We start from the raw sequence: 6,000 nt of genomic DNA on the forward strand, positions 1-6,000 counted from the left end.
AATATTTCCAGGTATAACAGTAAATATCGCCAACAATTTCGAAATCAAAATTCCAACTTCTACATTAACTCAAATGGCAACATGTAGTAAAGGGTGATTTTTTAAGAGCTTGATAACTTTTTTTAAAAAAAAAACGCATAAAATTTGCAAAATCTCATCGGTTCTTTATTTGAAACGTTAGATTGGTTCATGACATTTACTTTTTGAAGATAATTTCATTTAAATGTTGACCGCGGCTGCGTCTTAGGTGGTCCATTCGGAAAGTCCAATTTTGGGCAACTTTTTCGAGCATTTCGGCCGGAATAGCCCGAATTTCTTCGGAAATGTTGTCTTCCAAAGCTGGAATAGTTGCTGGCTTATTTCTGTAGACTTTAGACTTGACGTAGCCCCACAAAAAATAGTCTAAAGGCGTTAAATCGCATGATCTTGGTGGCCAACTTACGGGTCCATTTCTTGAGATGAATTGTTGTCCGAAGTTTTCCCTCAAAATGGCCATAGAATCGCGAGCTGTGTGGCATGTAGCGCCATCTTGTTGAAACCACATGTCAACCAAGTTCAGTTCTTCCATTTTTGGCAACAAAAAGTTTGTTAGCATCGAACGATAGCGATCGCCATTCACCGTAACGTTGCGTCCAACAGCATCTTTGAAAAAATACGGTCCAATGATTCCACCAGCGTACAAACCACACCAAACAGTGCATTTTTCGGGATGCATGGGCAGTTCTTGAACGGCTTCTGGTTGCTCTTCACCCCAAATGCGGCAATTTTGCTTATTTACGTAGCCATTCAACCAGAAATGAGCCTCATCGCTGAACAAAATTTGTCGATAAAAGACATTTCGAACCGAACACTGATTTTGGTAATAAAATTCAATGATTTGCAAGCGTTGCTCGTTAGTAAGTCTATTCATGATGAAATGTCAAAGCATACTGAGCATCTTTCTCTTTGACACCATGTCTGAAATCCCACGTGATCTGTCAAATACTAATGCATGAAAATCCTAACCTCAAAAAAATCACCCGTTATTACATATTCATTACCCGCCTACTAAAAGTAGACAGCGGAGGCATGAGTAATAAGAGCGTAGGCATGACACACTTTTGAAAATAAAACTCGAAAGCCAAAGGAAATATATGTCCTCTGTGTATTTCACAGCCGCTCAGCGAAAAATCAAAATACCGAAATTAAATAATCGAAATACGCAAAGTTGGTCGCTTTATACGAAATATTTTATATTTAGCAAAAATATTTTCGTCGTCGCTTTTATTTTCGATTGGCGTGCACTTTTCCGCTTGCTTTTGTTGTTTCTGCCAACTTGACTGTTTCACTATGAGGTCACTTGGATTTTCTTGGTGTAGGTGTTGTTGCTTGTTTAATTTAGATATTTCTGTTTTATGCTATAATTTTATATTTCACTGGATTTTTCGCTTTTTCTTGCAGTCAAATAACCAAGTGAGCTAAGTGCGTGACTTTCATCCGTAGATTCGTTGGTTCTTAACTCAAATAAAAATTGGTTGTTTTTTCTTCGAATGAATTTTTATTGGGAGGATATATGTCATTAAAATAGGTAAATTGCCCTTAAGAGCCGTTAAACAAGTAGGCACATCAGTAGGCTGTATTAGGATCACCGAAGGGGAAGTAGAGAACCTCAAATCGAACAAAAAATTAATATAATCTAAATAGACCGGCATATTTTAATTGAGGTCGAATATTATACGATATAAATTATATTATTTTCAAAAGCTACAAAATACTCTCTTATATGCATTTTCAACTTTACATAAACCCTTGTAACTACTTTTGACATGTGATTTAGAAATTATATTAACTAAAAAACTGGATTATTCACCGTTATGGTGCAAAGACCATAAACATGCAATTTTTGTTGGTATTATTTTTTTTATCCTTAGAATGTAATATCTGCGTCGGAAATTTCAGTGCAATAATTTCTTTAACAGGAAGTTTTAGAAACAAATAGCTGATTTACATACTTTATAACTGTATCTTAATATTTTTTCATATAATATTTTGAAATCACACACAAAACGGTTAGAAGTAAATTTCTCTCATAACTGTACTCTCCCCAGTTGTCGCGGTCACTTAAGTCAAAGCAATGCGTTATTATTTGTATTTATTTTCAAGTTTGTTATGCTGTTTAGCACAGCTTGTTTCAATTATAATTTGTTTTGTTTTATAGTGTGCGTTTATGATTTTTAGATTTATGATCGAGCATCAACGCTATATTGCTCGCGCAGTTTTATGTCATACGCCGCATGGAAGGACACAATCGATTAAAGACCGACCCAATGGTTGAAAATTTTAATGGAAAACTTTTTCTTGGCAGAACACACGTTACTTTTATTAGAAAAACTAGAAAAAAAAATTCACAAAAAAAATTTAAAGTTAAGTAACTTTTCGGTTAAGGCGCTATTTCGGAGGTCGCGCATATACATATGCTTACTTCAATATGCTTACATCGTGTATATTGTAAGAAGAGCAAATGATGTGATTACCATACCACAAACTTGGTTAAATAAAATCAAATCCAAATCAAATTAAAACTGATTAATAATTATTTAATTTATTATTTGTTATACCGTGAAGGGGGTATAATATCTTTGTCACAAAATGTTTAGATGGGAAGAAATAAACTATTACAACAATTTTTTTATATTCGATCCGATTCGATATAGGAATTCAAATACTATTCACAAATAAAACACTAATTTAAGTAGCTTGATCTAAGTGAAATAAAAAAGTGCCAGAAGCAATAAAATTGTAAGACTTATAAATTTGGTTATGGGATTGGAATAATTTATATAATTTTTTTTATTTAACAGTCATCTGTTTTCTGCCGAATGCTTATTTTTTGTAAACACCTTTTAATTTTTTATATATTTATATAAATAAATATTTTATTTAAAACATATGGATTAAAACTACATCCTCTTGGTTTAAAATATTATAATATTATGTTTTTGTTGCTATTTCGCTGAAATTATGTCACATGTACTAATTTGTTTTTGTTTCTTTTTTTTTTGTTGCTCACAAATCGTATGTATATTCTTAAATTAACTTTGGCCCCAATTTTTACGCCGAGCATATTTTGCACAATATTCTTTTCACAAAAAACTGAACACACTTTTGATATATTCCGCCTTCGAATCCAAATCAGGGAGTGCAGAAATGTGTGGGTTTACCAGAAGATTTCAAAATTTACGATTTACTTTTCCACTTGTGTCGCATAAAATTCAGAGAATCGTGAAAATCAAATTTTATTTTTGTAATTGTGTAATTTACTTTTTTATTGTTGCTTCTCGTTTCCTTTTGACCGCAACGGCTTCCGGCTGTTGTTGTACACACAGCAATATACGTACAATAACGGTATTTTTTATTTTTGAAAATGAAATGCTTTTCAAAAGTTTATGAGTTGGTATGTGTGTTGGTATGTATTTATATGCGAGAGAATTGAAAACGGACGCGTTTAAAATGAAATTCAACTCGAAGAAGCGGAAGAGACGCGCCGCAACATACTTGAACACCGCACGACGTTTGAAATGAAACTGAAATGAAATCCACTTGACGTTGGCTGGCTGCCTTTGCACTGCCTGTTGGCTGGCGGCTGCCACAAACACGCTGCGCGGTCGGAGCATAACACAAGCGACAGCGGAAGCACAACACGGCAAAAGGAGCGCGCACAACAGTTGGCCAAAACGAAACACAACCCAGCACAATAAGATACAGCTCGCCTGCCGTCGCCGACAGTCGTCAACCGTAGTTGAATGGCTGGACAGACGAACGGCATGTCGACGTCGACGTAAGTGCGACGGTGTTTCAGCAGACGGCCGTCGAGAATTGGTGGCAAGTGGCTGCTGACACTCGCTGTGAATTGTTCGCTGTTGTTTGTTGCTTTTATTGTACAAGTCACTGACTGTTGGCAACATGAATGAGTGTGTGGCAAGACGACAACGGACGAGGGTTAAGCGAAAAACGCTTCAAAACAGTAGAATAAATAATGGCAAGCCATGCGAAGAGAAACAGTCAAAAGCAAAGGCGACAACAAACAGTCAGCAACCCCTAAACAAATGCCACACACACCCGCTTATGAAACGCGCGCTCTCTGAGTGTTTGCCTCAAGCGCCCTAATGGCCCAGAGAGAACGCGCCTCTGCCGTGCTCATAAATTATTAGTGTAAATGTTGCCGCTTCATTGCTCTTGCCACTTATGTATGCTGCTTGCTGCCGCAACGCAGCCAAGTGACAAACGTACTGGTATGTATATATGTGTAAAAGCCATGATGGCAAAAGCAACGAAGCGCTGTCGCAAACAGAAATTGGCCGACATGCCAAAGACAATGTGAACGCAATTGTGCGACAAGTGGCCAACAGTAGCAAAAACATAAATAACAGCAAATATTTGCGCTGAGAGCAAATCGAATTTCAAGCCGCACTCTCCAACGAGCAAGCGATCCATTTGCATTTGACTGTGAATTTCATTTCTCATTTCAATTCTCATTTCGTTCATTCGTAAATATATTTATTTGAATGAAATTGCTTCTGTGTTTAAGAGGAGATTTTGTATTTCAAATAACGAATAAGTAGTCTCCACATTTTTCGCTATAATTTGATTTTTGACTTTTTGCTATAAAAAGTATGGAATCGAATATAGAAGGTGATTTTGAGGCATGCGGTTTTCAGGAAGGAATAAAACGCGTATAATTTCTTGTTATGTGCAAGAATTTAGCTTTAAGATGCCAGCATTTTTAAGAAGATTTGGGGCATATGACTGCCGTGGCTGGCTCGAATATATTAAAGATAAGGAGCCCGAATATTCTGTTTCAAGGCATCAATTGTCCCCGACTTATCGTTGGACGAATGTATGTCTGCTAATGTCGTCAAAGTTTGAGCACTACTTTTCTTTATACATATGTATGTTTACCATTTTTTTCAAAATATGCAAGTAATATGGTCTTTGGAGGGGAATGAAGCATATATCATATATCAAGTTTCACTTGCTAAACTCTATGCTAGGTTAGTAAGAACTTTTGTTATCTATTATAAATTTAATATGTATGTTAGGGCAATCTGTGAACTTGTGAAAAGCTTCGCCCATGCCCCCAACTTGTACTTGGGATTAACTCCATATATTTTATTTCGGTTACGCAGCATTCGTCACCAAACACATTACATAATAAAGTTTCGGTGACATCTTTCGTGACATGGAACGATTGAGACACTAAGATCTAAAGCTGAGCACTAACATAAAATATAAATTGGGATGACACAAAAACAATAGCTCTGGACCGTGTAAGATGAAAATAAAACTTGCTGAAGCCTTATTAAATGTCAATGAAGTAGTGTTGTCCATAGTTTTATTGTTTGGTTCCAAAGAAGCTTATGTTTAAAAGTGACAATAAAAGTAAAATTATTTTAGTGTATTTTTTCCAATATGTATTTTCACACATACGCTCACGTTATTCAAAGCGGTAAATTTCCTGAAAGATACTTTCCGATAACTGCGTAATTGAAACACAAATCTTTTGACTATTAGGTCTATGGATTTAATTCTAATGGCGCCTCTTCTTAGAAATAATGTGAGCTTTTCAGCCTAGTTAATACCTAGTATTCATAGGTTCTCTACCTTGAGATAACACCGCTTCGTTTTCATCACTCCGCACTCTCGTCAAATAGTATACCAGTTTATTTTTAATATACATATATGTATGTATATATATGATACATACGTCGTAGATCTTGGCTAATGAATTTTCTAATGACTTATTGTATTTTCTATAAACAATAGCTGCTCTTAAAATGGCAAAACTGCTAGCTTGATTCTTCACGTATGCCTTTCCAAAAATTCAAAACGAAAACAAATGACTTTCCGTTCAGCCAGAAATTTCCAGCGCATTAAAAAGTTCAAGTTCACATGGTATATAAATAACATGTACACACACACTTGCGCTTTCGAAGGTATGTACTCGCATATGTAGTATTTACA

At 35.6% G+C, this 6,000-nt stretch overlaps 1 protein-coding gene across 9 annotated transcripts in view; it reads right to left on the minus strand.

The window, feature by feature from the left end:
• LOC105225255 (hemicentin-1) overlaps positions 1 to 3,802 on the minus strand; it is a 214,923-nt gene extending 211,121 nt beyond the window's left edge. Inside the window, exon 1 of one of the 9 annotated variants that reach the window (XM_049458316.1) lies at positions 3,301 to 3,658. The gene's annotated coding sequence lies outside the window, so the exon portion shown is untranslated. Of the gene's footprint in view, positions 1 to 3,300 lie in introns of all 9 variants that reach the window. The other 8 variants (XM_049458317.1, XM_049458310.1, XM_049458311.1 and 5 more) reach the window with 8 other exon arrangements.
• Between the last annotated feature and the right edge of the window lie 2,198 nt (positions 3,803 to 6,000).

Source organism: Bactrocera dorsalis, chromosome 5 (assembly GCF_023373825.1).
Source record: "Bactrocera dorsalis isolate Fly_Bdor chromosome 5, ASM2337382v1, whole genome shotgun sequence".
Taxonomy (NCBI): Eukaryota; Metazoa; Arthropoda; class Insecta; order Diptera; family Tephritidae; genus Bactrocera; species Bactrocera dorsalis.